This window comes from Amblyraja radiata, chromosome 19, assembly GCF_010909765.2.
Source record: "Amblyraja radiata isolate CabotCenter1 chromosome 19, sAmbRad1.1.pri, whole genome shotgun sequence".
Classification (NCBI taxonomy): domain Eukaryota; kingdom Metazoa; phylum Chordata; class Chondrichthyes; order Rajiformes; family Rajidae; genus Amblyraja; species Amblyraja radiata.
The window spans coordinates 15,143,620-15,168,109 of NC_045974.1; positions in this window are offsets into that span (position 1 = coordinate 15,143,620).

Below are 24,490 nucleotides of genomic sequence, written 5' to 3' on the forward strand. Positions count from 1 at the left end.
GTATGTTAGAAGAATAATCTGGGAGAGGGTGTGTGTGTGGAATGGCGGGAAATGTAGTGTTTCGTTGCTTCAGTTGTGTTAAAATTGGAGGGGCAAGAGGTGGAGGTGTTGCATTGCTTATCAGGGAAGATATTACAGCAATGCTTTGGCAGGATAGATTAGAGGGCTCGTCTAGGGAGGCTATTTGGGTGGAACTGAGAAATGGGAAAGGGGTATTATAGACCGCCAAATGGGGAGCGAGAATTGGAAGAGCAAATATGTAAGGAGATTGCAGATATTAGTAGTAAGCACAAGGTAGTGATTGTGGGAGATTTCAATTTTCCACACATAGACTGGGAAACACATTCTGTAAATGGGCTGGATGGGTTGGAGTTTGTAAAATGTGTGCAGGATAGTTTTTTTGCAGCAATACATAAAAGTACCTACTAGAGAAGGGGTGGTGCTGGACCTCCTGTTAGGAAATGAGACGGGTCAGGTGGCAGAGGTATGCGTTGGGGAACAGTTCAGGACCAGTGATCACAATACCATTAGTTTCAATATAATTATGGAGAGGGTCAGAACTGGACCTAGGGTTGAGATTTTTGATTGGAGAAAGGCTAACTTTGATGAGATGCGAAAGGATTTAAAAGGAGTAAATTGGGACAGTTTATATTATGGGAAAGATGTGGAAGAGAAATGGAAGACATTTAAAGGTGAAATTTTAAGAGTACAGAATCTTTATGTCCCTGTTCGGTTGAAAGGAAATAGTAAAAATTGGAAAGAGCCATGGTTTTCAAGAGAAATTGGACACTTGGTTTGGAAAAAGAGCGAGATCTACAATAATTATAGGCAGCATGGAGTAAATGAGGTGCTTGAGGAGTATAAAGAATGTAAAAAGAATCTTAAGAAATAAATTAGAAAAGCTAAAAGAAGATATGAGGTTGCTTTGGCAAGTAAGGTGAAAGTAAATCCAAAGGGTTTCTACGGCTATATTAATAGCATAAGGATAACGAGGGATAAAATTGGTCCATTAGAGAGTCAGAGTGGACAGCTATCTGCAGAGCCAAAAGAGATGGGGAAGATATTGAACAATTTATTTTCTTCGGTATTCACCAAGGAGAAGGATATTGAATTATGTGAGGTAAGGGAAACAAGTAGAGTAGCTATGGAAACTATGAGATTCAAAGAAGAGGAAGTACTGACACTTTTGAGAAATATAAAAGTGGATAGGTCTCCAGGTCCGGACAGGATATTCCCTAGGACATTGAGGGAAGTTAGTGTAGAAATAGCAGGGGCTATGACAGAAATATTTCAAATGTCATTATAAACGGGAATAGTGCCGGAGGATTGGCGTACTGCGCATGTTGTTCCATTGTTTAAAAAGGGGTCTAAGAGTAAACCTAGCAATTATAGACCTGTTAGTTTGACGTCAATGGTGGGCAAATTAATGGAAAGGATACTTAGAGATAATATATATAAGCATCTGGATAAACAGGGTCTGATTAGGAACAGTCAACATGGATTTGTGTCTGGAAGGTCATGTTTGACTAATCTTCTTGAATTTTTTGAAGAGGTTACTCGGGAAATTGATGAGGGTAAAGCAGTGGATGTTGTATATATGAACTTTAGTAAGGCCTTTGACAAGGTTCCTCACGGAAGGTTGGTTAAGAAGGTTCAATGGTTGGGTATTAATGATGGAGTAGCAAGATGGATTCAACAGTGGCTGAATGGGAGATGCCAGAGAGTAATGGTGGATGGTTGTTTGTCAGGTTGGAGGCCAGTGACTAGTGGGGTGCCACAGGGATCTGTGTTGGGTCCACTGTTGTTTGTCATGTACATCAATGATCTGGATGATGGTGTGGTAAATTCGGATTAGTAAGTATGCAGATGATACTAAGATAGGTGGGGTTGTGGATAATGAAGTAGATTTTCAAAGTCTACAGAGAGATTTATGCCAGTTGGAAGAGTGGGCTGAAAGATGGCAAATGGAATTTAATGCTGATAAGTGTGAGGTGCTACATCTTGGCAGGACAAATCAAAATAGGACGTACTTGGTAAATGGTAGGGAATTGAAGAATGCAGGTGAACAGAGGGATCTGGGAATAACTGTGCACAATCTCATGTAGATAGGGTGGTAAAGAAAGCTTTTGGTGTGCTGGCCTTTATAAATCAGAGCATTGAGTATAAAAGTTGGGATGTAATGTTAAAATTGTACAAGGCATTGGTGAGGCCAATTCTGGAGTATGGTGTACAATTTTGGTCGCCTAATTATAGGAAGGATGTCAACAAAATAGAGAGAGTACAGAGGAGATTTACTAGAATGTTGCCTGGGTTTCAGCAACTAAGTTACAGAGAAAGGTTGAACAAGTTAGGGCTTTATTCTTTGGAGCGCAGAAGGTTAAGGGGGGACTTGATAGAGGTCTTTAAAATGATGAGAGGGATAGACAGAGTTGACGTGGATGAGCTTTTCCCACTGAGAGTAGGGAAGATTCAAACAAGGGGACATGACTTGAGAATTAAGGGACAGAAGTTTAGGGGTAACATGAGGGGGAATTTCTTTACTCAGAGAGTGGTGGCTGTGTGGAATGAGCTTCCAGTGAAGGTGGTGGAGGCAGGTTTGTTTTTATCATTTAAAAATAAATTGGATAGTTATGTGGATGGGAAAGGAATGGAGGGTTATGGTCTGAGCGCAGGTATATGGGACTAGGGGAGAATACGTGTTCGGCACGGACTAGAAGGGTCGAGATGGCCTGTTTCCGTGCTGTAATTGTTATATGGTTATATGGTTATATGGTAGTGAGGAGAATAAAATGGAATTAAGATTAATATAAATGGCTTATGATGATCAGTGGGGACTGAAGAATCTATCTCTGTGCTATATTTTCTGATGGACAAAATGCTGGAGTTATTCAGCGGGATAGGTCTCAACCTGATTCATTCTATCTAGAGATGCTGCCTGTCCCATTGAGTTACTCCAGCATTTTGTCCACCTTTGATGTAAACCAGAATCTGCAGTTGATTCCTACACTATATTTATGACTCCAGATCTACGAGAAATGTGCAAAAGAAAAATTGCAGGATTTCAAACTTGGATATCGTTAAGATAAATTTATAAAACACAAAAGAGATCTTTTGACTACACATACTATGATCTCTGTATTTTGTTCGGGTTCAGACTGCAACATAAATATTGGAGCAGGCTCAGTAATTGCGTGTTACTGCTGCTACTCCTTGAAGCACTCTTTCACAAGATTAACTGCTTCTTATCTTGCAATAGCATTCAGCAACTGGCAGTTCCAGAGGAAGGCTGGTCATAGAGTCAAGGAGTCATCGAGTCATAGTGATACAGTGTGGAAAAAGGCCCTTTAGCCCAACTTGCCCACACCGGCCAACACTACACTACACTACACTAGTCCCACCTGCCTGCGCTTGGTCCATATCCCTTCAAGCCTGTCCTATCCATGTACCTGTCTAACTGTTTCTTAAACAATGGAATAGTTCCGGCCTTTACTACCTCCTCTGGCAGCTTGTTCCATACACTCACCACCCTTTGGATTCCTATTAAATCTTTTCTCCTTCAACTTGAACCAGTGTCCTCTGGTCCTCTGGTCCTCGATTCCCCTACTCTGGACAAGAGACCCTGTGCATCTACCCGATCTATTCCTCTCATGATTTTGTACACCTCTTTAAGATCACCCCTCATCCTCCTGCACTCCATGGAATCGAGACCCAGCCTACTCAACCTCCCCTATAGCTCACACCCTCTAGTCTTGGCAATATCCTTGTCAATCTTTTCTGAACTCTTTCAAGCTTGACAATATCTTTCCTATAACATGGTGCCCAGAAATGAACACAATATTCTAAATGCCGTCTCACCAACGTTTTATACAACTGCAACATGACCTTCCAACTTCTATAGTCAATACTCTGACTGATGAAGGCCAAAGTACCAAAAGCCTTTTTGACCACCTTTTCTACCTGTGACTCAACCTTCAAGGAACCATGCACCTGTACTCTTAGATCCCTCTGCTCTACAACACTACCCAGAGGCCTACCATTTACTTGATCGGCGTCCCAAAATGCAACACCTCACACTTCTCTGTATTAAATTCCATCAACCATTGCTCTGCCCACCTGGCCAACCGATCCAGATCCTTTCACAAGCATCTTCACTATCTGCAAAACCATTCACTTTTGTATCATCAACAAACTTGCTAATCTTGCCCTGTATGTTCTCATCCAAATCATTGATACAGATGACAAACAGTAAGGGCCCAGCACCGAACCCTGAGACACACCACTAGTCACAGGCCTCCAGTCCAAGAAGCAACCTTCCACCATCACCCTCTGCTTCCTTCCATGGATGAGAGTCAATCCTTACAAAAAAAATGTAAGGATACCAAGTGGCTCTGTAGCTGTTTCATGAATGAAGTTTAAATTAGCGAATGTTTCCAATATATTAGGGAGTAAATAAGGGAAATACTGAGGTTTAGACCTTTGGTTTAGAGTTGCAAATAAGACGTATGGGTACATCTGCCCTCGATATTGGCACAGAATTATTGATGGTTGCCTGAAGCAACAGAACAGGCAGCTGAAGGGGGTTGAATGCCCCTTCTAAATGCCTCTTCTCAAGATTACACTGGTGTTAGCATAAATGTCCGTAAATGCACTAAACAGCACATAACAAACTAAATTAGTTGATTATTTAATAAATCAGAAAAAACAAAATGAATAAACCTTAACAGATTCAATATTCAGGTGTGCTTATTTGCCATATGCACCTAATTTAAACTGAAACAGTGATGTTCTAACAGCCACATTAATCGCAACAAGAACAACAACATAACATATACAATAAATTATGTGTAGGAAGGAACTGCAGATGTTGGTTTAAACAGAAGATAGACACAAAATGCTGGAGTAACTCAGTGGGTCAGGCAGCATCTCTGGAGAAAAGAAATAGGCGACGCTTCGGGCCAAAACCCTTCTTCAGACCAAGAGTCAGGGGAAAGGGAATCGAGAGATAAAGATGGTGATATAGAGAGATGTAGAACAAATGAATGAAAGATATGCAAAACAGTAATGATATAAGGAAACAGGTCATTGGTAGCTGTGGACTGGGTGAAATCGAGTTACAGACAATAGGAACAATCTGAACAATCAAATTATCTGTTATTCTAACTACATTGAACCATGATAGTGCAAAAATCAAAGTTTCTAGAGCAACATAGTAATGCAAAGTCTGTAGTGACTTAGTGCTGAGGTAGGGTTGTTGTTAGAGTTATGCAGGGTAGTTCAAGAACCTGATGATTGATGGGAGGAAGGTTCTGGAGGTAATGCTTCTCAGGCTCCTGTACCTTTCCCCCCAATGGAAGTGGTGAGAAGAGAGCATGGCCAGGATGGTGTGTGTGTTTGATGATATAGATAGAATTTAGATAGATAGAATTCATTACCACACAACCAGGGTCGGTGGAATTTGGGTTGTCAGCAGCGATACAATAATAAAGAACACACAACCACAATAAAAATGTAACACAAACATCCACCACAGCATTCAGCACTGTGGTGGAAGGCACAACATTTGGCCAGTGCTCCTCCATTTCCCCCCGTGGACAGGACCAGAGTCCGGAGTCAGTCCAGGATCGGCTCTTCCTCACCGGAGACCGTGGCTTTAGATTGTTGTAGGCCGCAGGCCGGCGGCCGAGATTTAAAGTCTCCACCGCAGCCAGAAGCACCGTAGACTGCAGGGCCGGTGGTCGAAGCTCCCCTCCAGGGGTGATGGTAAGTCCATGCCGGACCCGCGGTAGAAGTTGGCCGCGGGCCAGCAGTGGTGGCTTCTTCTTCCCCGGGTCCCCCACGAAGGATCCCGGGTTGTAGACGCCGCACCAGCTGGAGCTGTGCAGACCGCGACTTCAGGCTGCCGGCTGCCCCGGGCAAGCGAAACGGAGCGCTCCCCTCCAGCGAGCCCCAGCGAGGGCTCACCCGCTCCACAACGAGAGTCCACGCTGAGCTCGCCGCTGAAGCCCCGGGCGCGTCTCCGGGAAAGGCCGCGCCGATCCTTGATGTTAGGCCACGGGGGAGGCGTCCTGGAAAAAGTCACCTCTCCATGGAGGAGGCGACCGAAGCGGTTTCCCCCTCACCCCCCACACAAGACACACAAAGGAACATTAAACACATACTTTAAAACATACTAAAAAATAAAAAAAAGTTGAAAAAACTGACGCGCTGCTGACATGGCTGCTGCCAGAGCAGCGCCCCCTACTATATCAGTGCTTCCTTTAGATCCCTTCAATGGCTGGGAGGTCAATACCTTTGATGTGCGGGCAATGGAATGGAATACTTTATTGTCACAGTGAGATTCTTTGCTTGGACACGCAATGTTTACAAATAGCGGCCACCTACAGCACTAACCAAAGATCCTATAGCGGAGCAAGATAGACCACTCCTTCTAAATGCAATGGGCTGACATGTAGTACTCAACGGAGCGGAACGTGGGCCTTTTTTTCATCCATTTCAGTAACCCGACCCTACCCGACCCGACTCGCAGTGTGATCAACGTTGCGAGGGAACAGTTTGTGTTAATAAATTTAAATTCTGAAAATGAGGAGAAGACTTTTACCAAATAACTTTTATTTTTATGAGGATGTTTCCGTAACCGGCTTCCATCTCCGCACTAGCTCCACTGTGGGATCTTTGGTGCGGAGACGGAAGCCGGTTACGGAAATGGGGCCGAAAATTACCCATGAATCTGCCCATGACCGTACTACATCTTTTTCGTCGAGTGATCTATCTTGCTCGCTATAGGATCTTTGGCACTGACAAAGTTACAAAGCACGCCGGCTCCTCCTTTTGTCCTCCCCTCCCTCGCCCCACCCCAGTGGTTCAAGGCAAGTGCACTGAAACCTCCTTCATTTGACAGCATTCTTATTTCCAAATCAGACCATGAGGCTCTTCGCCGTACACCTGTGGAATTTGAAAGAGCTATTGGTGACATTAATATCGTGCACAAGATAAAACAGGGATGTCAAGGCAGGTAAGGCACAACTGAGCTTGAGGGATACAAATGAATACAAAAATAAAGGAATAGGTAGTGCCTTTTCTTTCGATCATGCCTAATCTTTCACCTTAATTGCACTTAACTTGCTCTCACCCCATTTCCTATTGTGGGTGTATGTTGTTGTACTTCGTGGTCCAGTATCTGTTATACCATTGTTATGACTCTGGAATGACCACAAGTACACGTATTTAGGAGTTTGAAACTGAGCATAAATCAATGCTCTGTTTATTTCACGGCCATCTGGGCCCAGAGTGCCCTGCCCATATTACGTCATTCCCACATATACATGTTGCTACGCAGGCAAACAAAGTAGTCCTTGCAATATCACAGGCCAAATGGCCCGTTTCCATGCTGTGTGACACATTTCCCTCATATCTAGAAATGTACAGATCTCCTTCTTGAATACGCCCCCAAAATTATTCTGGGGAGAGAATAGGCCAAAGTCAGCATGGTTTTGTGAAGGGGATGTCTTGCCTGACAAATGTTGGAATTCTTTGAAGAAGTAAATAGCAGGGCTTCGCTGCCGACAGTACAGCCGGAACGCAAGACAGCGGAAACCTCCAGCGGAGTGACACAGCAGCAAGCTACAGTCGGCAGATACGGAAGGCTATATTGGAGTGAAATTTTTCGGAAATTACTTAGCCATCCGAACTCAACCGTGCAACATTCAACTTATTTGACTCTTTTAGCAAACATTAGTGGTGTTTTTTAATTGTGATATGAGGTATTTTTTGTGTTTTTAACCCTGTTTATGAAGTGGCAGGAAAACGGCAGCCATCTTGGATTTTCATTTCAACTGCGCCGGGTGTGGACTATAAACAGTGTTCATTGGCGGACATTGTGGGACAACACAAAGGGAAGTAGCCTCTTGATTTCATTATTATTGATTGAATCGCTGAGATACACAGTAGAACAACACAACTAAGTATGGCCATACTATACAGCATCGGAAGCATACTGTTGTTATACCTGTTTGTGAGACAACAAATTCAACCATTGGAAACAATGACCAACACCTGGTTTTTCATAAAGGGTTCTCGCACATAATCCTGAGAGAAGATTGCATGAGATACACATCAATTTACATCAACAGTTACAGACTCTTGTCTAGACCAGCAATCTGTACGACTATTGAACTGAGGCCGAAGAAACACATTGGGTTTCTCATTACTTTGCTGTTATCTGGGGATGTTAGTCTAAACCCTGGGCCTTCAAACCGTGGGGCCTGTAATATGCTGGTAACAAAACACTGAAGAAAACTTCAGTGCATAGATTGTGATGCAATGTATCATGTCAAATGTACTTACGTGACTATCAAGGAATATGTGAGCATTGCAAAGCAGAATCTTTTCATGGCAATGCACAAGCTGTAAACCTGAACCAGGTGGGTTGCGCAATGAGATGGTAACTAGCCAGCCAAGGGAATAGAATGTGATGGATGTCAAGGATGGATACATGCTGCATGCGGTGGAGTGGATGACGTAACACAGCAGCTTTGAAGGGAAAAAATTGTGTCTGGATATGTCCAATAGGTGAAATTATGAACATTTCTGATACATTGTTTAATTCATCATTTGAAAGTAACACATCAAACCGTTTTTTTATCCTGAATGATGATGATGGAGGTGACACATTTATTGGTAATATAACACCCCCTAAACCTCATAGAGCTCCTCATCTCCTTTCTAAAGGTACGTCCTTTCACTCTGATCCTAGACTCTCCCACTAGTGGAAACATCCTCTCCACATACACTCTATCCAGGCCTTTCACTATTCAGTAAGTTACAATGAAGTTCCCTCCCCCCCCTCCCCCCCCACCCCCTCATCCTTCAGAACTCCAGCAAGTACAGGCCCCGTGCCCTCAAATGCTCATCATTTGTTAACCCAATCATTCCTGGGATCATTCACGTAAACCTCCTCTGGACCCTCTCCAATACCAGCAAAAACTTCCACTGATAGGGTGCCCAATGTGGGGGTCACCCTTAAGCAGAGACCTGAGGACCAGCTAAAAAATCCCATTAGCAAATGCTGGGAATCTGAAATTAACAAAAACGACAGTGCTGGAAGCACACCGCAGATCAAACTACAACTGTGGAAAAAGAATCAGAATGAATGTTTCAGTTAATTCAGACCCTTCATCAGAATCAAAGGAGAGAAAATAAGTTAATATGATAATAATAATAATATATTTTATTGTCATTGCACATAAGCGCAACCAGATTTGATATGCAGCTTCCATCCGATGTCATAACTTAAATAACTAATAAAATTTAGATTTAGATACCCCGAGAACATTGTTTGTAAAAAGAACATTACAACAGTAAAATAGTCAAAACAGTTCAACAGACTAAAGTGCAGATGTGTCTGTGCGACGTGACCATCCGAGGGAGACAGTCCATGGGGGGTGGGGGGCACTCAGCAGGGCCGGTTCAGAGCCGCTATAGTTCTGGGAATGAAGCTGTTCCTGAGTCTGGAGGTTCGGGCGTAGGCCTTGTAACGTCTGCCGGAGGGAAGTAGTTCGAACAGTCCATTACAAGGGGTGTGAGGAGTGTTTATGGATGCTGACGACCTTCCTGAGGCACCGTGTGTGGTAGATGCCCTCTAAGGCTGGTAGCTGTGTCCCAATAATCTTCTGCGCTCTGTGGACGACGTGCTGAAGAGCTCTCCTCTCCGCCTCCGTGCAGCTGAGATACCACACAGAGATGCCATACGTTAATATGCTCTCTGTGGTGCAGCGGTAGAAGGTTGTCAGCAGCTGTTGGGGCAGACCAGTCTTTTTTAATGTTCTCAGGAAGAACAGTCGTTGCTGTGCCTTCTTCACCAGCGCAGCGGTGTTTGTGGACCATGTGAGGTCCTCTGAAATGTGAGTGCCCAGAAACTTAAAGCTGGACACTCTCTCCACACTGTCCCCGTAGATGGAGATTGGGGCGTATTCTCCATTATGTGATCTCCTGAAGTCAATAATCAGCTCCTTGGTCTTGGAGGTGTTTAGTGCCAAGTTGTTATTGGCGCACCAGTCCGCCAGGTTCTGCACCTCCGCTCTGTATTTTGTTTCATCACCGTTGGTGATCAGCCCAATCACTGTTGTGTCGTCTGCAAACTTCACGATGGTGTTGGTGTCGAATACAGGAACACAGCCGTGAGTGAAGAGGGAGTAGAGCATGGGGCTCAGTACACAGCCCTGTGGTGTGCCGGTGCTCAGGGTGATTGTGGAGGACAGGTGCGGGCCCAGTCTCACTGCCTGCCGTCGCTCCGTGAAAATTCAGGATCCAATCGTATATCGGCGAGCTGAGGCCTAGCTGGTAGAGTTTGGTGGTGAGCTTGGTGGGGATGACCGTATTGAATGCAGAGCTATAGTCAATGAAGAGCATCCTCACGTACGTGCCCTGTCTTTCCAGGTTAACCACCGGAATATATCAGGCTTATAGAGAGGGTTGGAGATGGGGCTACAGTGTTTACATAACAGGCCTGAGGCCCGAGGCTGGGTATCCTCGGGTGAGTGTCTCACCCCCTGACATTCACACAGCGTTCTCATCTTCAACATCTCATCTTCAAAGTCCAAAGCCTGATGGAATACTCTTCACCTGCCCAGGTGAGTGCATCTCCAACCTCTAATGAACACCAGGACAAAGCCGCCCATTTAATTGATGTCTCACCCACCCTATCAAACATTCATTAGGCACGGTGGTGCAGCGGTAGAGTTGCTGCCTTACAGCGCTTACACTGCCAGAGACCCGGGTTCGATCCTGGCCAAGAGTGCTTGTCTATACGGAGTTTGTACATTCTCCCCATGACCTGTGTGAGTTTTCTCAGAAATCTTCAGTTTCCTCCCACGCTCCAAAAGGCATACAGGTTTGTAGGTTAATTGGCTTGGTATAAATGTAAAAGAAATCCCTAGTGCAGGATAGTGTTAATATGCGGGGATCACTGGTTGCTGCGGACTCAGTGGGCCGAAGGGCCTGTTTCCACGCTGTCTCTAAACTAAACTCCCTCCATCACCAATGGCAGGTGTTCCTCTGTAGCACGACTGACGGCAATTTCCAGATGATCGAGCCTAATTACACCTTAACCACCGGAATAGATTTCTATAAAGGACTGGATTTGTTTATCCAACACCAGGAGATGAAGTCCACATCTAAATTTTTTGGGTGAATCTTTCAGGATTGCAAAGTGAAAAAATTCCACTGGGTAAGACTCAATGGTGTTCTGTGACGTAGAAAGGATAGCTGACGGGTAACAGGAGCACGAGTGTGGGAGAAAAAAGCGAACATGATAAGAATATGTTGCTCAAGTGAATTGTCTATCTTTGACTTTGATTTTAACAGATAAAAACAGGAACTCCCTGACTTCTCTAATACAGCCTAGACACTTGGAGGTTTTAGAAGTGCTTTTATCTTGAACATCTAAAGGGCATCTCCCACAGGATGCAAGCGTTCTATGTGCTCGCTTGCAACTTCAGTCTTTTCTTCCTGGTGAGTGTGACAAAATGTTATTTGTCTTTAATTATATTTAATGCATTGAACAAGGACATAAATGGATTTGCAACATCCATTCAGGGCGGCACGGTGGTGCACTTAGAACAGCCCAGTATAGGAACAGGTTCTTCGGTCTACAATGTTCTTGCCTGCACGTGATTGACTTCCCTCCATATCCAAATGTTGAATAAAGAACTTTGGTAAGCCTGGGTCAATAAAACCTAATAGGTTTCCGATGAGAGGGGAAAGATTGAGGTTTGTGTTCCTAGAAAACAGTCCATATGGCAAATTTCCTCGCGTGAAGATGTGTCATCTGTGCATGCGTGAAGTTGAAAACGTGTTCATTTATTGATTTTCTTTGCTCGTACATAAACTCAGCGAGAGGAGATTTTATTCTGTTTTTCACATTTTTGGTCGTGATTTGTGAATTCTGTTCTGTTACTAAAACCACTGTAATGGTTACATAACAAAACAACTGTAAGACCGTATAATAAATGATGCTATCAAGTAGTACTTTCAACAATAATCTGCTCTCTGATGGCCAGTTTGCGTTTTGAGTTTTGTTATGACCACTTTGCTTCAGACCCAGACCCTTTGCAGCAGGCACAGTTGGGTAGCAGTAGAGTTGCTGCCTTACAGCGCCAGAGACCCGGGTTCGATCCTGACTACGGGTGCTGTCTGTATGGAGTTTGTACGTTCTCCTCGTGACCGCGTGGGTTTTCTCCCGGTGCTCCAGTTTCCTCCCACTCTCCAAAGACGTGCAGGTTTGTAGGTTAATTGGCTTCGGTAAAATTGTAAATTGTCCCTAGAGTGTGTAGGATAGTGTTCGTGTACGGGGATCGCTGGTCGGTGGAGACGGTGGGCCGAATGGTCTGTTTCCGCGCTGTATCTCTAAACTAAACTAAATCTCGTCACAGCTTTGGTGCAAACATGAATCAAAGAGCTGAACTCCAGAGGCAAGGTGAGAGTGATTACACTGTGTTTCAGGACAGCAGGTGACCGAGTGTAGTTTCAAGGAGCAACATTGAAACAAAAAAACAGGCATTAAAAGGAAAGTACTACAATAGATGGGGACAATTAATAGAGATTTAGAAGGATTTGGGCCATATGCAAGCAACTGGGACTAGCTCAGGTAGACAGGCACTTGTGTGCATGGTTGAGGGGCCGAAGGGCCTGTTCCTGTGCTGTATCATTCTATGATTCTATAACCTCTACCACCAAGAGAAACAAAGGCAGCAGGTACATTTGAACACCACCTTTTTGCTGATTTTCCCGTAACTATATCACCTCATCTTGGCAATTCATCACCAGCTCTTCATCATCTTTAGGTCCAAATCCCGGAGCTTCTTCCAACAGCACTGTGAGGACACTATTACCAGATGGACTGTGGCAATTCAAGACAGCTCACCATCAGCTTCTCATGGGAAATTATGGGGTGGGAGATTGCAACCTTCACTTGGTCCGCCCTGTTTCAACGAATACAATCAACCTGGCGTGCACAATCAAATAAGATCAAATAGAACAAGTTGTCCTGCAACTTTAGGCTGTGCACGCCATACACAAGAAGAAGATGGGAAATTATGGATGGGCAATAAATCAGCTTGAAGAATGGTCTCGACCCAAAACATCACCCATCTATGTTCTCCAGGGATGTTCTCCATCGATTCGATCTGCTGAGTTACTCCAGCACTTTGTGCCCATCTTTGTAAACCAGCATCTGCAGTTCCCAGTTTCAACTTGGGCAATAAATGTTGGCCTTGCTAACTATACCCGGACCCTGCTAATTAATTGCATAAAGTCTTTGAAGATTAAGCGGCTGTTAAATAAATTAAAAGCAGAAATATATAGCAAAGTAAACAAAGATGGGCAAAAGATTTATATTCCAAGTTTAAATCAACAACCCATTCAGATGGAAGTGACCCCTCTGGAAGCACAATCTGTGGGTTGATGTAAAGCTGACTGGCCACATATCCAGTCCCAGTTCAACAAAGAACGCAACAAAATTAGAGCAGGAGTAAGTGATCTATCCCGCTCCACCATTCAATATGATCATGCCTGGTCTCAATTCCTCATCCATTCCAGTTCTTCATAACCCTCAATTCCTTGACCTGCCAAATATTCATCCATCTCCATTTTAAATATTGCGCGGCACGGCGGCACAGCGGTGGAGTTGCTGCCTTACAGCGCTTGCAGCGCCGGAGACCCGGATTTGATCCCGACTAGGGGTGCTGCCTGTACGGTGTTTGTACGTTCTCCTTGTGACCGTGTCAGTTTTCTCCGAGATCTTTGGTGTCCTCCCACACTCCAAAGTCATACGGATATGTAGGTAAATTGGCTAGTGTGGGTTGGGTAGTGTTAATGTGCGGGGATCGCTGGTCGGCGCGGACCCGGTTTCCACACTGAATCTCTATCTCTAAACTAAATATATCTAGAGATTTCAAAGATTCACTACCCCCCCGAAGGAAGAAGTTTCTATGCACTTCCGTTTAAATGACCGGCCCTTTATTATGAAGCTTGACCCCTTGTTTGTGGACTGTCCTGCTAGTGGAGACATCACAACATCTACCCTGTCAATCCCTCTTATGATCTTATCTGTGGAACTCTCTGCCACAGAAGGCAGTAGAGGCCAACTCACTGGGTGAATTTAAAAGAGAGTTAGATAGAGCTCGAGGGGCTAGTGGAATCAAGGGATATGGGGAGAAGGCAGGCACGGGATACTGATTGTGGATGATCAGCCATGATCACAATGAATGACAGTGCAGGCTTGAAGGTCCAAATGGCCTCCTCCTGCGCCTATTTTCTATGTTTCTATGTTTCTATCTATCTGTACACTGTGAATGGCTCGATTGTAATTGAGGTTGGGCCATAACATCACCCATTCCTTCTCTCCAGAGATGTTCTCTGTCCCGCTGAATCAATCCAGCATTTTGTGTCCATCTCCATCTTCTATTTAAATAATAATCCACCTTTTCATTCCTCAAACATCAACACATTAAACTCTTTTGCTTGGTACACAAAAAAGCTGGAGAAACTCAGCGGGTGCAGCAGCATCTATGGAGCGAAGGAAAAAGGCAACGTTTCGGGCCGAAACCCTTCTTCGCTCCATAGATGCTGCTGCACCCGCTGAGTTTCTCCAGCTTTTTTGTGTACCTTCGATTTTCCAGCATCTGCAGTTCCTTCTTAAACTCTTTTGCTTTATTTCCTCATTCACAGGATGGGATTGTCACTGGCAATACTGGCCTTCAGTTCCTGAACTCAATCATCTTGTTGTACATGGAGTCACTTGTGGTCAGACCACATAATTTCTCTGAAGGACAGCGGTGACACAGATGGGGATTTAGTAATCCAGTGGTTTCACAGTTATGTTGCTGAAACAAGCATTTTTCCTGCCTTTCTGCCTTTGCTACAGATTTATTTAATTACTTGAACTCAAATTACCCAGCCGCCGTAGTTAGATTTGAACTTGGGTCTTTGATCAATGGTGCTGATCTCTGGTTGCTGCTCTTGCCACTTAATCTCTACACCACCATAGTCTCAGAGAGGAGCGAGAGATCAGGCCTGCACTCATCTGACCTCCGGCTCCTTCTGACTTTGAGGCTGCATTGCTGCTGGCTGTTCAGTCTCAACACAACTCGTTCTGGTCCTCTGCACAAACAAAATGAGACTTTTGCAAATGATTCACAGTGCATACCAGCAAGGAAGCAGGCTTTCCTTTCAGGTAGAATTGTAACATTCTCCACCTGACTGTTAAGTACTGTTTTCAATCAATTCTGTTTCCCTCTCATCTTTGATATATAATGTTCTGAGCATCTTGTTGCTTGATGTTCCATTCCACTTCCCTTCGATCCTACATCACTCCAACAGAGCCCAATAAGAGTGTCGCACGGTGGCTCTGCGGTAGAGTTGCTACACCAGAGACCCGGGTTCGATCCTGACTACGGGCACTCTCTGTACGGAGTTTGTACCTTCTCCCACTCTGGTTTTCTCCCACAGTCAGAAGATGTCAGAAGAGTTTGTAGGTTAATTGGCTTTGGTAAAGATTGTAAATCGTCCCTAATGTGTTGGATAGTTCTAGTGTACGGTGTGATCGCTGGTCGACGCGGACTCGGTGGGCCGAAGAGCTTGTTTCTGCACTGTATCTCTAAACTAAACTGAACAAGTTCAAACAACGGTACCTCATCTTCCATTTGGCTGCATTGGAGTCTTCAAGACTTGGTATCAAATTCCCAATTTCAGATAAAATAAACTGGAGAATGCTGAAAACACTCAGCTGGTCAGGCAGCATCTGTGGAAATAGAAATAGAGTTCATGTTTTGTTGGAGACTCTTCATCATTACTGCTTTTTAAAAATTCCCTTTCTCTGTGGATATTCATTTCAAACATCGATAGTTGTTTAAACTTAAAGCAATGGTGACAATGACAATATTCCACGTCATCTCCACCCCTCCCTTTCTCTACATCTCAAGATTAACTGGCTTATCCCATTTTTCCAATTCGGATGAAGGGTCGTTCACCTGAAAAATCAACCCTATTTTTCTCCCATGAGATGCCACATAACCTACTGACTGTTTCTAATAATCCTCTTACATGGACTCAAACCTTTCCAAATTCTTGTGCAATACTGAAGAAGGTTCCCGAGCTAAAACGTCACCTATCCATGTTCTCCAGAGATATTGCCTCACCCACTGAGTTACTCCAGCACTTTGTCTTTTTTTCACATTCACAAGTTATAGGAGTAGAATTAGGCCATTCTGCCCATCGAGTCTACTCCACCATTCAATCTCTGCCTCCTAATTCAATTTTCTGCCTTCTCCCCATAACCCTTGACACCCTTTCTAATCAAGAATTTGTCTATCTCTGCCTTAAAAATATCGACTGACTTGGCCTCCAAAGCCCTCTGTGGCAATGAGTTCCACAGATTAACATAAACATCAGAAAATAGGTGCAGGAGTAGGCCATTCGGCCCTTCGAGCCGACACCACCATTCAATATGATCATGGCTGATCATCCAAAATCAGTACCCTGTTCTTGCTTTCTTCCTCTGACTTTTTGTATAATACTTTGCATTTCATCTCATTCTTTGATATTTTGCTCATGTTTCTGACCAACAGTACTTTGCTGGGGCTTTGTTAATCCTTCCGATTTATTACCTCCATAAAGAAACCAAACATGCACGTAACGTCCCTTAACATGCACTGTAAGCAGAATAACATTTTTGCTTAAGGTTGATAAATCCCAGAGAGCGAGCAAGCAAGAGGCAGGGATGGAGATCACACACCCTTGGCAATCACTGGCTTACAAGATAAAGAGAGTCAAAGGAAACCATGGGGAAAGATTACAGATCAATAGAATAGATAAAGTTACAACTCCATCCCCCTCCTGACAAGGCCTGAATGTTTCTTACAAAATTCCCCGTTTGGCCTCCTGAATGAGTCCAGAGACAAAGCCTTGCATTTCTAGAGAGTTGAAGCTGTTGTACCTCTCCCAGCCCACTCATTCAAAACTGTGTTACAACACAAAAAAAGGTGCTGTAACCCTCTAGGGTGTGAAGGACAGGGTATATTTATTGATCCATTAGAGAGAGCGCACAACTGTCCCAATGTGATCATTATGGAGTTAATTGAAGAATGAGAAATCGAGCTGAGAATTCAGAAGTTCCCTAATTGGATGCAGCTGGGTGTTAAATCATACAATTAGGAGACATTAATGTGACAGTTTAATACGCTTTTACTTTGGCTCCACATTTTGTGGGGGTTGACAAGGGTCCTGGTTAAGTGATGGGGCATCCCTACCAGCACTCCTCCCTCCCCTCATCCTCACCCTCTCCCTCCTGTGCATTTGCCTGTACACAAGAAGCTTTCATCTCTCCTCTCTCCTTAATGAGGCACCTAGATATCAAATCAACAAACTATCAGCAGGAGAAGTTGAAATTGGTGAAAGTGCTCGCTCCAGGGGTGAGAAGCCCAAGAGTGGAGGTGAATGATCTGTGGATCACTGAACATTTCCTATTGATTATCTACCTTTACCTAGATATGTGATAAGAAAGAGATTAGTTAAAACAAATGTAGGTCCCTTGCAGTCAGAAACAGGTGAGTTGATCATGGGGAACAAGGATATGGCGGACCAATTGAATAACTACTTTGGTTCCGTCTTCACTAAGGAAGACATAAATAATCTGCCGGAAATAGCAGGGGACCGCGGGTCAAAGGAGTTGGAGGAATTGAGTGAAATCCAGGTTAGCCGGGAAGTGGTGTTGGGTAAATTAAATGGATTAAAGGCCGATAAATCCCCAGGGCCAGATAGGCTGCATCCCAGAGTACTTAAGGAAGTAGCTCCAGAAATAGTGGATGCATTAGTAATAATCTTTCAAAACTCTTTAGATTCTGGAGTAGTTCCTGAGGATTGGCGGGTAGCAAACGTAACCCCACTTTTTAAGAAGGGAGGGAGAGAGAAAACGGGGAATTACAGACCAGTTAGTCTAACATCGGTAGTGGGGAAACTGCTAGAGTCAGTTATTAAAGATGGGATAGCAGCACATTTGGAAAGTGGTGAAATCATTGGACAAAGTCAGCATGGATTTACAAAAGGTAAATCATGTCTGACGAACCTTATAGAATTTTTCGAGGGTGTAATTAGTAGCGTGGATAGGGGAGAACCAGTGGATGTGGTGTATCTGGACTTCCAGAAGGCTTTCGACAAGGTCCCACATAAGAGATTAGTTTACAAACTTAAAGCACACGGCATTGGGGGTTCAGTATTGATGTGGATAGAGAACTGGCTGGCAAACAGGAAGCAAAGAGTAGGAGTAAACGGGTCCTTTTCACAATGGCAGGCAGTGACTAGTGGGGTACCGCAAGGCTCAGTGCTGGGACCCCAGCTATTTACAATATATATTAATGATCTGGATGAGGGAATTGAAGGCAATATCTCCAAGTTTGCGGATGACACTAAGCTGGGGGGCAGTGTTAGCTGTGAGGAGGATGCTAGGAGACTGCAAGGTGACTTGGATAGGCTGGGTGAGTGGGCAAATGTTTGGCAGATGCAGTATAATGTGGATAAATGTGAGGTTATCCATTTTGGTGGCAAAAACAGGAAAGCAGACTATTATCTAAATGGTGGCCGACTAGGAAAAGGGGAGATGCAGCGAGACCTGGGTGTCATGGTACACCAGTCATTGAAAGTAGGCATGCAGGTGCAGCAGGCAGTGAAGAAAGCGAATGGTATGTTAGCTTTCATAGCAAAAGGATTTGAGTATAGGAGCAGGGAGGTTCTACTGCAGTTGTACAGGGTCTTGGTGAGACCACACCTGGAGTTTTGCGTACAGTTTTGGTCTCCAAATCTGAGGAAGGACATTATTGCCATAGAGGGAGTGCAGAGAAGGTTCACCAGACTGATTCCTGGGATGTCAGGACTGTCTTATGAAGAAAGACTGGATAGACTTGGTTTATACTCTCTAGAATTTAGGAGATTGAGAGGGGATCTTATAGAAACTTACAAAATTCTTAAGGGGTTGGACAGGCTAGATGCAGGAAGATTGCTCCCGATGTTGGGGAAGTCCAGGACAAGGGGTCACTGCTTAAGGATAAGGGGGAAATCCTTTAAAACCGAGATGAGAAGAACTTTTTTCACACAGAGAGTGGTGAATCTCTGGAACTCCCTGCCACAGAGGGTAGTCGAGGCCAGTTCATTGGCTATATTTAAGAGGGAGTTAGATGTGGCCCTTGTGGCTAAGGGGATCAGAGGGTATGGAGAGAAGGCAGGTACGGGATACTGAGTTGGATGATCAGCCATGATCATATTGAATGGCGGTGCAGGCTCGAAGGGCCGAATGGCCTACTCCTGCACCTAATTTCTATGTTTCTATGTTTCTATGTTTACACTACACTCTTGTGTTCTAGCTCTCGTTCATACCGATGACTAACCAGGTTATGTATTTTAATTATTATTGGTATTAGATTGATTGATTTATTAGTGTAATATTGTCACGTGTACTGAGATGCAGTGAAAACTTTGTTTGCGTGCTAGAAAGTCAAATCGCTCCACACATGAGTACAATCAACAATACGCAAGTACATCTGGTAGTGCAAAGAGAAAAATACTAATGGGCCTGTCCTACTTAGGCGACTTTTTGGGTGACTACAGGAGACTATGTGGTTGGGTGATTCTTCAGTAAGTGTCTACTTTGAAGTTTCTGGAAACCCGATTATAATACTTAAATTTTTGCAACTTTGAATGTTGTTTCACATAGATGAACATCTCTACTATGGGAAAAATATGTTTGGCGCAATCTTTTAGAGAATTTAATTTATTTTTTCCTCTTCTTTTTCCAGGATGCCCATTGCATTCAGTGATATCCGTCGCATTTTTACGATGAACAACACTGTAAAATATAACATTTAAGAGTATAGAATCAAATTTTTGTCGCAGTCTTTCAAATTATAGTATCTTCCTCAAATAAACCACCAAAAATTTTTTTTTTCGATCTAACGCGTTGATTTTAAACCTTTGTAACAGTTTACTGCTGAAAAAAGTGGTGATTTTCTGCAAGAATGGTAACCGTCACATAACTTTTCACCAACTTCCTCTAAAACAATATTAACTTCAGATGAATAGGCAGAAGCATACTGTTCATTTATCAATTACAATCCATAATTATGGTCATTGTTGGATTATTTTACACATTATGAGCATAAAATACTCGTGTGACGGACATGACTCAGTGTGATGGAGATGATCACGTTCGGGTGTGCCACGTGACGGGGATGACTTTTTTAACCCGAGGCCTATCAAGAATAGAGACATTTCTTTAAGGGTGATAAATATTTTAATTATTAATACCTACCGTTTAAAAGTATTTTCATTTCAGATAGATCCCCCATTAAATAAATATGCCGACTTGAAATATCACAAGTAACCATCGGGTCATGCGGTTTTCCGGGGAGGGGGGACATCGAACATCGGGAAAAAGATGAAAAAATAACACTTTATTCATTTAGGGTTTAATCTTTATTTATTTGGATTATGTTTATTAACAATATAGAAATGGGTTAGAATTACAGCATCATAGTAGCGGGACACCAAAGTAGACAGTTACCGAAGAATCACCCGATCGCCACATGGTCGCCGGGGTGTCGCTGTATGGTCGTGAGTAGACTCCTCAATCGCCCAAAAAGTCGTAGCATCTTTCTGGTCGCCGAAAATTTTTCAACACGTTGGAAAGATTTCGACGACAGTGGCGACCTAGAGTTTAATACTAAATGAGCGGAGCTTGACGTAGGTGCTGACGAAGGTTGTCGCCAGGTAACGGAGGTTGTCGCAGGTGCTGACTACGGTGAATTTCAATATCGTATTCGCTGGCAGTCGCCTAAAAACTCGCCTGTGGGACGGGCCCATTTGTCCAGTTGCCGGTTTTTCGACGACCTGCTACGACTATGACAGTCGCCGGCAGTCGCTGAAAAAATCGCCTAAGTGGGACAGGCCCATAAGGAATAGTCATGGAATCTTACAGCATGAAGGCAGGCCCTTGGACCCAATTTCCGACCAACATGTCCCATCTACACTAGCCATACCTGCCCGCATCCTGCATGTGGCCCATATCCCACTAAACCTGTCCTATCCATGTGCCTGTCTAAATGTTTCTTAAAAGTTGTAATGGTACCTGGTAGCTGCCTCCTCCGGCAGCTCGTTCCATAAACCTAACATCCTTTGCATGAAAAAGTTACCCTTCAGATTCTTATTAAATCCTATGTCCTCCAACCCATGTCCTCTGGTTCTTGATGTGCTTATTGGTGTAGTGTAAGGAAGATTCTAAAGAAAATAGTGCAAAGAGTATTGTTAGTAAATCCCAATAGATTTAAAATTGGAAAAAATATTTTCAAAAGGTGAAATCATTTTAGTAGATAATCCTCTTCTGGGAGTTTTTAAAGCACTCCATAGAATGGTTTCAGCGCAGAAGATGGCCTCTTCCTCCATCATGTATTTATCCAATTCTTTATGAAGACAACTCTGGGACCTTCCTCAACCACATCTACTAGCAGTGCACTCCAAATTACAATCACACAAAAAAAATATTTTCCTCGTGTCACTCTTCCCTGTTATTTTGTATTTATGACCTCTAGTTTTTTTTAGTGATACAGTGCGGAAACTGGCCCTTCGGCACACCGAGTCAGCACCAACCAGTGATCCCCGCACATTAACATTACACTCTGCACACATTACTATACTAAGCCAATCAACCTACAAACCTGTACGTCTTTGGAGTGTGGGAGGAAAGCGATGATCTCGGAGAAAACCCACACGGTCACTGGGAGAACATACAAACTCCGTGCAGATAGCACCCATAGTCAGGATCGAACCCGGATCTCTTGCGCTGCAAGCACTGTTAGGCAACAAATCTACCGCTGCGCCACCGTGCCATCCAACATTCTTTGGACTCTCTACCAACAGGAACAGACTCCCACTATCCCTTCTGTCCAGATATATCATCTTTTGCTATTATTCTATCAAATCTCCCCTCAGCCTTCTCTCTCTAAAGAAAACAATCCCGGCCTCTCTAACCTATCCTCGTAATTGGAGTGCCCCCCCCCCCCCATGGATGATTCTTGTGAATCTCCTCTGAACCCTCTCCATTGCTTTTACATCCTGCTTCAATGTGGCAGCCAGAATTGAACATAAAACTCCAGACAAGGCCAGACTAATGTTTTATAATAATACAGCATGACTTCCATCATTATACTCTGCCTCTATTGATAAAGCCCAGAATTGTGTTTGACTTTGTAACCACTTTCTCAATCTGCCTGCTACTTTCTATGGTTGCCTCTCCTTGTTTTTACCAACCAAACTCATCACATTTCTCTGCATCTACTTAACCTGCCACGGATCTGCCACGGATCATTTCACCAGCCTGAAGGTATTCCACTGTCACGTATCGCTATCCTCCTCACAGCTCCCAATCCTGCCACGTTTTGGGTCATCTGCAGATTTAGAAATTGCGCTTATACCCTCGTCTAGGCCAATATTATAGATCAAGAGAGCAGCGGTCCCAACATTGATCCCAGTGGAACATGCTATCCACCTCCAAGTTGCTAATGCTTTGAAGTGCCCCATTACAATTTTACCCTACAGGAAAGTAGAATTCTCTGCCACAGAAGGCAGTGGAGGCCAATTCACTAGACATATTCAAGAGAGAGTTAGATATAGCTCTTAGGGTTAACGGAATCAAGGGATATGAGAAGAAAGGAGGAACTGGTTATTGATGGTAGACAAATTTTGAATGATTAGCCATGATCATAATGAATGGCAGTGCTGGCTCGAAGGGCCGAATGGCCTACTCCTGCACCTATTTTCTATGTTTCTATGTTTACTAGTCTGGGAAACAACCATAGCCTCTTGCCCTTTGTTGTAGATTACTGAGCCAACTTCATGCCCACTAACAATGTTCCTTTAATGTTAATTGCTTCACGTTTGGTGATAATCATCATATGTGGCATCCTGTCAAAAGCCTTCTGAAAATATGCATTCATCATTATAGGCTTCATATAGCAGAAGGAGTTCCAAAGGGAAGGGTTACGTTATTTTAGCAAAGAGTGGTAGATATATGGAATGCTCTGCCAGAGGAGGGTGTCGAATCAGGCACTATTGCTATTGTTTAAGAGACATTCACACTGTCACTTAATAGGCAAATAGGCAAGGCATAGAAGGATACGGTCCTAATGCGGCACGGTGGCACAGTGGTAGAGTTGCTGCCTTACAGCGCTTGTTGCGCCGGAGACCCGGGTCCAATCCCGACTACGGGTGCTGTCTTAACGGAGTTTGAACGTTCTCTCCGTGACTGCATGGGTTTTCACCCAAGATCTTTGGTTTCCTCCCACACTCTAAAGACGTACATGCATGTAGGCTAACTGGCTTGGCGTATGTGTAAAATTGTCCCTCGTGTGTGTAGGATAACCCCTCTCACCTTTAACCTATGTCCTCTGGTTCTTAATTCCCCTACTCTGGGTAAAAGACTGTGCATTCACTCTCTCTATCCCCGTTATGATCTTGTACACCTCTCTAAGATCACCTCTCATCCTGGAATGAAGAATATCGGCCAAGTCTGTCCAACCTTTCGCCATAGCTCAGAATCTCAAGTCCGGGCAAAATCCTCGTAAATCTTCTCTGCACAATTTCCAGTTTTACACCATCCTTCCCATAGCAAGGTGACCAAAACTGAACATAATACTCCAAATGGAGCCACATGAATGTCTTGTACAACTGTAACATAGCATCCCAACTTCTATATTCAATATCCTGACTGATGAAGCCTAATGTATTGAAAGCTTTTTTTAACCATTCTATCTCCCTGAGACGCTACTTTCAAGGAACTATTTACCTGCATTCCAAAATCACATGGAATAATAGAGAATATTATTCATCACCTGGTGGCGCCGAGATGGCAGCCTCACCAGCAGCCTATGTGGTATTTCGTCATTTTTTTGTTATTTTTGGTGTCTAAAATGTATGTATTAATGTTTCTAGGTATGTTTTTATGGAGGATGGGGAAGGGGGAGGGGGAGGGGGGGGGGGGGAGTAGGGGGAAACCGTTTTCAGTCACTCACCTCGACAGAGATGTGATTTTTCTCCATGTCACGTCTCCGTCTCCCCCTGCGGCCTAACAACTGGATTGTTGCGGCTATTCCTGGAGACCAGCCCGGAGCTTCAAGCCCAAAGCACGACGCGGACTTACCATCGTGGAGTGGGCTGTGGAAGTGCTCCGACCGCGGGGCCTGTGAACTTTAACACTGTGAAGCCGCGGTCACCGGTGAGAAGCGGCTGACTCGGGAGCTCCATGCCGTGGAGTGTTCCGATCCGTCCCGACGCCGGAGTTTCGATCATCCCGACGAGAGGGCTTGAACAGCGGACCGTCAGCAACAGTCCGGTTCAAAGGCCCCGACCACCATGGGTGAACAAAGTAGAAATTGACCGAACCTTATTGCCTTCT